The 9,235-nt window shown below is 43.1% G+C and overlaps 1 non-coding gene across 1 annotated transcript; it reads right to left on the reverse strand.

Moving 5' to 3' along the window:
• Nucleotides 1-6,786: 6,786 nt before the first annotated feature.
• LOC112087347 lies at nucleotides 6,787-6,892 on the reverse strand. Its single transcript, XR_002900032.1, has one exon. It is a non-coding gene; the product is annotated as a small nucleolar RNA R71 (small nucleolar RNA).
• Between the last annotated feature and the right edge of the window lie 2,343 nt (nucleotides 6,893-9,235).

Consider the following 9,235-nt stretch of genomic DNA (forward strand, 5'->3'; position numbering starts at 1 on the left):
TCCTTGAAGCTTTTTTGTCTTCTAAAGTATTGCATCTTTCAAGAATTTTGAATAATGTGGCACCAAAAGAAAGGTGTTAATCAATGGCATTGTGATGTCCACCTTCTCCATTTTTTTATCAAAGAGTGATCTAGATTTCTCTTGGAGTTGCTTCTTGAATCTACCAGGAAATTGATATGTCCATAATTTGCATCATTTAGGTTGTTTATTTCATTCCAAATCATATCTTAATTCATGCATTTTAGGTCTTTAGGTGTTTTTTTAGAACTTAAGGGTTTGGATTAGGTCCAAGTGAGTCTTCCATGTTTTGGAGTGTTTACAGGTGATTTGGAAGCAGTTTGGATCTGAAAAGATGAAGCCAAGAGAAGAAATGGTGAATGGAGCTTTAAAAGTGGTGAAAACAGCCTTTTGGAGGTTCACGGCGATAGCCTGTACCGCAGAAAGCTTTTTCTCGGCGATTTTCATGTACTGCAGGTAGATCCCTCAGCCAAAACACATACCGGCTGTTCAAGGTTCTCGGCCAAAAATCTCGGGTGCAGATACATATTTGAAATCGCATTACCAGAAGGTCTTGCCAGCCGATTCAGCCAACGAGGTCTTCAGCAATGATCAAGATAATTGAGTCTATATTTCAGAACAATTAGAATCAATGAATTTTGAGCATCGAGCTGAACGATACGGCCACCGGAAGACAGACCTGTCTCGCATCCATTCCGGAGCAATCCGATATGTTTGAAAGATTGCCTGTCCGTGGAGTTTTAACGTCCGATTCAGCTTACAGAGTCTGAATCAAAATTGTAGATGATTAGGTCACGGATCCATAAAAGGTGAAATCATTGGATTTGGAGTCGTGCGCAGAGAGTTAAGCTCACCGGAAGGCAGACCTGTCTCGCTACAGTTTCAAGACCGATCCGATGAGTCACAAAGATTTTGTCGGAAGATGCCTTTCCAGTCGGATTCAGTTGCCAGTACCTTCATCAAGATTCAATGTCTTTGAGTGCTCTTTTCAGAACATCTGAGATAATCCAGTTTAGAGCTATGTTCTGAAATATACATTCTCCGGACTGAACACAGGTCTAAGAGCTTCTTTCCGATTGTTTCAATGCACTGCAGAGATGAGCCGTCCGGGTAACCTTCCACTTCCCAAGCTCTGAAACATTCTTCACCAAAGTTTGAGATATTTGAGTTCTCTTTCCAGTGAAGTTGGAATCAAGCCATTTGGATCTATATCCTGGAAGTTACTCTCCCCTGAATGCGAAAAGGTACGAGGAGACCTGAAGTCTGCGAGATAGTTTTGCGACTTAGTTAACTCGCAGTGCCTAAAGATTTAAATTCTGGAAATGATCTCCATGAATAGTAGGACCGATACATGTACCCTCTCTAGGTGCATTTTTTGCGATTCAGATGCTCACTTACCGTCACAACGTGTGGTGTGATCGGAAGAAGAAGGGTACTAGGAGGCTCCAGAACGGTTGGGTGGTGACTAAGATTTTGAGAGCCAAAGGGTTTGTATTCCCTGATTCCACGTCGAAGCCGAGCCTCATTGATGAACAATACCTAAGCAAGAGTGGTTTCTTCGGAGGCAAGGCAGGAAACAAGTGGGTTTATAACTTTACGTTGATGCACAGGGATGGCACACAGGTTCTTCTGCCTAACAGATCCCTCACCATGTTACATGAGCAACGCAATATCTCCTTCTACGTGCTCAAAGATCAGTTGTAGAACCCTCTATTTGATCCACCATTGCGCTAGTGCACTAAATAAGAACAGGCTGCGTCCAGCAAGCCTCCGAACGAGCAAGGAACCGCCAGGTATGAGAACGAGGAACCAAGGTTCTCTGAACGAAGAATAGGAGCTGGCCGATACCATTTTGATACCTACGTGTGGGGAGAACCCGAATACCACACAAAGAAGCTGTACTCGAGAGTTAACACTCTCCAAAAGTGGTGTAAGTGGCAAGACAAGACCATTCACGCGTTGGTGGATTGTGTAAGGAAGCTAAAGAAGAAGGTCAAGCAGCTCACCGCACCTTCATCACCTGATAAGAACTCTGCGACCTCGACAGCACCGGTTACACAAGAGGAGGTTGGAGAAACCTCGAATGCGAGGAACCCTGAGTTTCCACCAGGCAAGGAGGACTGGATCGATCCGGCCACGGCATTCCTACCTGAACCCTCGGAAAGCATCCCACCACGACAGTCCACACCGTCCTGTTCAACATCAAATCCCTTGTACTACTTGGGATCAGACCTCAGCGACTGTGGTATTGATAACACCGTATTTTCACCACTTTTATGGATCGATTTGAAATACTTTTTCTATGTTTTTAATTGCTTTTAAGTACTTTTATTACGTTTTTCTAGTATTTGTAGTTCCAAGACTCTTTTCAGGAAACTTAGGGAAAAGCTTAACAAAATGGATAGAAGACCAGATTTCAGCTCAGAGTAAAACCGTCAGAAGTTCACCCCGATTGAATGCCTTCTCACCGTCTGATCCAGCTCAAATTTGGAGATCTCAAAGATGGAAGTATCAGCTTTCCAGCACACTTTACAGATTGGCAATCTAACGGTTCAATGAAAAGATACGCGAAGAACAAGATGTCCCGTAAACCAGCCGACAAGCGTTTCCACCAGCAGCCAACAGGCCATTCCCCGCTGTCACAACCATCCCCACCGCAGCCAGCCACCCATTCACCGCAGTCACGTACATCACGACCGCGGCCAGCTAACTCCAAGTTCGAAGGCCCATTTCTGAAGCCCGTATCATTTTCACAGCCTCAATTTCGGAACCCTAGACACCAGAGAGTATTGGAGACTATAAATACATATCATTTAGGTCGTTTTTAAGAAGAGAAGAAGAGAGACGAAATACTTTACAGAAATTTTACTTTAAGCTTTGTTTTTAGGTTTTAGGGAGAGTAAGATCTATCTCCTAAACCCTTGTTCTTTCTTTTTCAATTTTGGTTTCTGTACTACTTTCTGTACCCCGGTATGAGTTTAAATGATGCTAGTTTACCCAGGAAAGAGGCTGAAGAGGACTGTGCCAAGTATGAGAAAGAGGAAGCACACTATGAGCAGGACACATTCGGAGCCGCGGGTGCAACCGTCCTGACCGCGGCCAAGGTCCCTTTTCCCGCGGTCACGAGGCCTCTGACCGCGGGAATTGGTCGTTCAGATTCTCCTCTGGGATTTGAAAAAAGATAATACATCTTCTGTCCCAACTTCAACCTCCAGCACCTAAAAAAGCAACTCAGGAAAAAGAAAACCAAGTTTCAGATGAAGAAACGGATTGGCAGGAATCATTACCTTGTATGATGGCAAAGGAATGTGTTGAAGATTCATCTGATTCTTCAATCCAAAAAGACCCAATATGCAGCAAGATAAAGATGCCATACATCGATTCAATCATTGAATACGACGCTGCAGCCTTCTTTTGTGAGCCTTATTCTGCGTTTGAAACACCAGCCAACACTTACAGATAGAGGCAAGTTCGAATTCTCCACAAGATCAAGACTACAGGTCAGTTTCTCATTTCTTGTTCTATTAGACGAGAAATGTTTAAAGACGTGCTTTGTGATTCTGGAGCTTGTCTTAACATGATGTCCAAGGCAATTGCTTTTTGACTTGGTATCAAACACCTGCGCAGGACTAGAGCTAAGATTAGTCTAACTGATGATTCTAATGCAACACCTCAAGGAATAGCTCATGACATTCCTTTGAGAATAGGAGATTGCATCGTGCCTGTCGACTTCTACATTGTTGAAACGAAAGACGCAACACATCCAGTGATTCTCGGATGGTCTTTTCTAGCAACTTCCGGAGCTATAATGGACTGGCCAAACCGGAGGATTTCATTTGCTAATATCGACAAAGATGTCTTTACAGAAGCTGTCCTATACAACAACAAAACAGGAAAACGTTCTGCAACAGAAGAGTTTGAAGAAGAGCTTTGGAGTGACGAAGAACCTGCTAGGCAAAGCAAGGCGATGTCGAAAAAGACTTATCTCAGGACAAGATCCTCTTCATTGGACTAAGCAACGTCCAACTCCAAAAGTCGAGCTAAACGACTTAAAATAAAAGCGCTTAATGGGAGGCAACCCATTTAGGTATTGTTTTCTTTAGTATTTTTCTTTCTTTTTCTATTGATCTTTTTCTTTTTCTTAGTTTCAGGTGTTTCTTATAAAACAAAAAAGCCAAAAAAATCAAAAAAACAGAAAACCCCAAAAAGAAGGATGGTCCCTGATTGCTCGGCCCAGCAGGAACCAAGGAGAAGCAGGAACAGGCCGCATATTAAGCCCCCGGTGATAACACCGGATTTTGACCATTTTTATTGATCACTTTAATATCTTTTACAGGTGTTTTTACTCCATTTCCAAATGTTTTCAAAGGATTTCTATGTTTTCGGATTTTAAAAGACTTTTCAGGTAATTTGGGATAAAGAGGCACAAATTGGAACAAAAAGACTCTTTTGGATAAATGCAGACCGTCAGAACTCTCATGGAGAGACGAAGACTTTCTCACCGTCTGATCACCCTCAAAATTGGACAACTTATAGAATAATCAACCAGCTTTCAAATGCACTTGGTTTGGAGACATTCCAACGGTTGGATCTCAAGATATTCCATTTGCCCCGGAGCCACTCGAAGATGGCCAGCAAGTCACGCGACCGCGGCCAACAGCCCATTTCCCGCGGTCACAAGCCTCTCGACCGCGGCCAACCACCTATTCCCCGCGGTCACGTCACTCTCAACCGTGGCCGTCAAACTCCGAACTAAAGCCCATATTTCTGAAGCCCAAAGTTATTCTCAGCCTCAATTCTGGAACCCTAGAGACCATGGAGTATTGAAGACTATAAATACTTGTCATTTAGGTCGTTTTTAGACAGAACCCTTGATACTTTACAGAAACCCTTTTTCCTTTAGCCGTTATTATGCGATTTTTGTAGAAGATTGTTCAAGTCCGAGTTCTTCAATAGAGAAGCTTTCTTCATCTCTTTCTTTACTGTTTTTGATTACTTTTACTAAAACCAATGATGATGTCGACCTCAGCCATGTCTGAGTAGATCCCAAATTGGGCTTAGGGTTCCCGAAAGGGGCTCTCATAATCGATTAAGACATCTAGGTTTATAGATCTGGGATTTCAACATTGTTCTCTGTTTATTCTTGTTCTTATTGCATGTATGCTTGATTGATCACCTAGTATCTGATCTAGATAGTTAGTGTTGCGAAAGTTTTCATTAAGTATCAGTCCTAGAATAAAACAGGAGATTTTTCCGTAGGAGTGGAAACCTACCTGCGGCGAGATCGTGAGTATTGACGAGTCTTGTGCAGCTCTTGCGTTCCCTCCCTTCCAGGGCCAGAGTGGAAACCTACTGGTCAGGGTTGCGAGAAACAGTTGGTTATGATCACGACAGTGACATAGTCATACCGCCGTACTCTAGCTCTAGAACCCTATATATCGATATCCGTCAATCCCGATCTATCTACCCTAATGTAAAAACCGATTATGATCCCTTAGAGTTCCCGAAAGCTCAGCGTTTTTAGCCATAGTTTACAAACCAATCGATTTTTACTTGTTTATTTAGATATTCATTTCAATTGCCTTAGTTCGATATTTTACTTGCTTTACTTGCTTTCCATTCGATTTTTCTACTTGCTTTCTAGGATAGATTTATTTGCTTTCTTTTGTTTTAGTTTTATTCGTGATAAGCAACCAACCTTTAAAACTAATCTAGTCTATACATAAAGTTAGAAACCGTAGAAGAATACCAGGCACACAAATCTCTGTGGATTCGATCCCTAAATACTACAACTGATTAGCTGTGCACTTGCGGCTTTCATTTGTTTTTGTAAAGGGTAAAACTTGTTCCCTCACGCAGTTGACACGACATCAAGTTTTTGGCGCCGTTGCCGGGGATTTGTTTCGCTGCCTTTTGCTATTTTTCTTGTTTTAACTTCTGTTCTAGACACCTGATCTCTAGTTCTTTCTTAAAGTTTTGCTGAATTATCTTTCCCTTCTTTTGTTCTTCTCTGAATTGCATGAATACCAGGCGCAGACCTGTAGAAAACATTCCGATTCTAGACGAGATAGACAGACACGAAAGAGAACTTCGAAGACTTAGACGAACGCAAGGAATGGCCAACGACGACCAGCCTGGAGATCCTATTAACCGAGCTTTAAATATGGACCAAGACGGGTCCAAACATGGAGAAATTGAAGAGAATGATCACAAAGGAGGTGATCATGCTCGACAAGATGGAGAGGAGGATGAGGTTCCTCCGAGAAACCACCAAAACCGCGAGAGAGAAGAGCGTGGAGACCTTGATGCACCTATCAATGCAGCCGATGGTGACCACCAAGGAATGCAGCCGAATGGACGCGTTAACCGCCCTGTTCAGCAAGCAAATCAACACCGAAGACAAGAAACCACCGCATAGCTGATCACCTACTCAAAATTTTCAGAACCGATCTGCAATTCAAGTTCCATTTCCGAACCGGAATGAGTTTGAAGTCAAGCCTCAAATCATCTCATTGGTGAAGCAAAACCAATTCCATGGAGTTCCTTCTGAACACCCAATGGACCATATCAAGCTCTTTGAAGAAATCTGCAGCATGATGAGAACAAACCAAATTCCAGCAGACTATTTAAAGTGTAAGTTGTTCCCTTTTTCATTAGCAGACAAAGCTCACCGTTGGTTGAAATCTTTGCCTGCAGGATCGATTACTAATTGGGAAGAGTGTAAAACTGCTTTCCTGAATCAATTCTATACTAAGTCAAGGTCGAACCAGTTGAGAACAAAGATCTCAAGCTTTCAACAAGGCCCGACTGAATCTTTCTATGAAGCCTGGGAACGTTTTAAGGAATATGAACGTGATTGCCCTCACCATGGATTTCCTGGATCAAGCCTGCTGAGCACATTTGACCGAGGTTTGCAACCAAAATACAAACTTTCACTTGATACAGCTAGCAATGGAGATTTTAGACAAAAGACGATAGCACAAGGAAGAGCCTGAATACTATAGATCGACGAAGCAAACCGGAACAGACAACAAGGAGATAACCGAATTGAAGAATATGATGAGCCAGCTTCTGAAGAGAAACAATCGCCAAATCCATGCTTGTGAGACCAACAATACAACAGCAGGGAGTCAAGACGAACCAGCTAGCTTCCCAAATCAGTAGACTTGAACAGTCCATCCAACAGCTCGTCATGACGAACGAAAAAACATCTAAAGATGTGAACGTAAAGGTTGACTGCATGTAAAATGACCTGAATGAGAAATTTGAAGCTTTATCTTCGCATGTCAAAAAGCTAGACGTGCAAGTTGCCCAAACAGCCGACTCTATGAAGAGGCAAAGTGGAGTTCTTCCAGGAAGAGTTGAAGATAACCCTAAGAGGTTTGGCAATGCCATAACCACACTGCCCGAAGAAGAGGGCAGAACCAATGGAAAGAAAGAAGAAACCCCAATCTTTGTACCACTGTACAAGGATGTCGATGCCAAGCAACCAACATTTAAGGTGCCTGAACGATCACCGTTTCAAAGGCTTACAAAAGCCGACGATCCGGGACGTTTTGTTTTCCAATGTTTCATTTTAGGAATAAAGTTTACAGACTGCCTGTGTGATTCCGGAGCCAATGTCAACATCATGTCAAAGACATTTGCCGAAAAATTGGGCATCAAAACCTTAAGGACATCGACGGTTAAGGTTAGTTTTGGAGATTCATCTCAAAAAGATATTGAAGGGGCGAGTCATGATCTACAAGTTCTAGTGGGAGACAAGATTGTTCCAGCAGATTTCCAATTCCTGGAGATGGATAAATACATGGAGAGGCCACTCATTTTCGGGAGACCATTCCTAGCTACCGTAGGAGCAGTAATCGATCACGCAAACCGGCATGCTGTTTTCCTCAATGTGGATCGCAGAAGGTACTACCCGACTATCCTAGATGACTTTTCAAGCAAGGGAAACCGGCCAAAAGAGAAAGAAAAGGAGAATCCAAAAGCTTTTGCAAAGATCAAGATCATCATTCCACCGGATGAAAAAGAAACTAGTGAGGACCAAATCCAGGAGCTGATCGAAAACAAAAAAAAGGGTTTTAAACAATGTTAAAGTCCGAAAGAAGAGTAAAGGAAAGAAGACGGCTCCTCAAGGAGAAGAAGTAAAACCTCTAGCGTCCGGAAGTGATAAGGGCACATCAAGTGGAGTGCCATTCAAATCAGCCTGATTCTTCATGCCTTCGTCGAGCTAAACGACTTAAAACAAAAGCGCTTAATGGCAGGCAACCCATTTAGGTACTTTTTCTTTTAGTTTCCTTTTCCATTTTACAATCTATGCTTTTTTTTCTTTTAAGTTTCAGATATTTTATAAAACAAAAACACAAAAAATCAGAAAATTAGGAAAACCAAGAAGAAAAAGGTAGGTTTTTAGCTGCTCGGCCCGGCAAAGACCAGAAAGTTGGACAAAGGCCGCAGGAGAAAGAGCCGCGGTCGCGACCAACCGACCCGCGGCCAAGGGTGCATCGACCGCGGCACCGTAAATGTGACCGCGACCGAGCCTTCAATCGCCGCGGTCACGAGTCTCCTGACCGCGGCCGTTGGTCGTTGAGATGACAATGCGGATTTCCGCCGCTTTTCGAAGTTTCCCGGTATTTTCCGAAGTATTCCCGGTAAAGCCCGTTAAGATTCTCCGTAAGTTTTAAACTTTCCTTGCGTGCAAGACAAGAAAGAAATATAGAACAAACCAGATCCCGAAGAAGCCGTCGCACTGGTGACAGCTCTGAGGACATCCCCGATGATGCTACTCTAGGAGAGTACATGCTGAATCAAGCCAGACCGAGAAGAAGAAACTATGTGATGAGATTGCTCCAGCACTCAAGAGAAACACGAGCAGCTCCTGAGCCACCACAGATTCGATACATTGGCAAGGAGATAAACCCGAGAGTGGACTATGCAAGACGTTTCAAGAAGCTGAACATCAAACCCACGCCTTGCATTGATTATCATACACTTGAGATGCTTGGAATCAGAGAGGATGTGATCTGGTACATCGATGCATTTAAGCTGAGACCATACATGGAGCTGAAACTTCCGACTTATCCTTAGCTAGTCTGCGAGTTCTTAGCAACTATTACACTCCACCACACAAAGAGGAGGAACCCCAGAGCATCAGATGGCATCTTGTCATTCTCTATCCGCGGACAGCCTTACTCTCTCACCATTTCTGAACTTTGTG

Source organism: Eutrema salsugineum, unplaced genomic scaffold (assembly GCF_000478725.1).
Source record: "Eutrema salsugineum unplaced genomic scaffold, Eutsalg1_0 scaffold_18, whole genome shotgun sequence".
Lineage (NCBI taxonomy): Eukaryota > Viridiplantae > Streptophyta > Magnoliopsida > Brassicales > Brassicaceae > Eutrema > Eutrema salsugineum.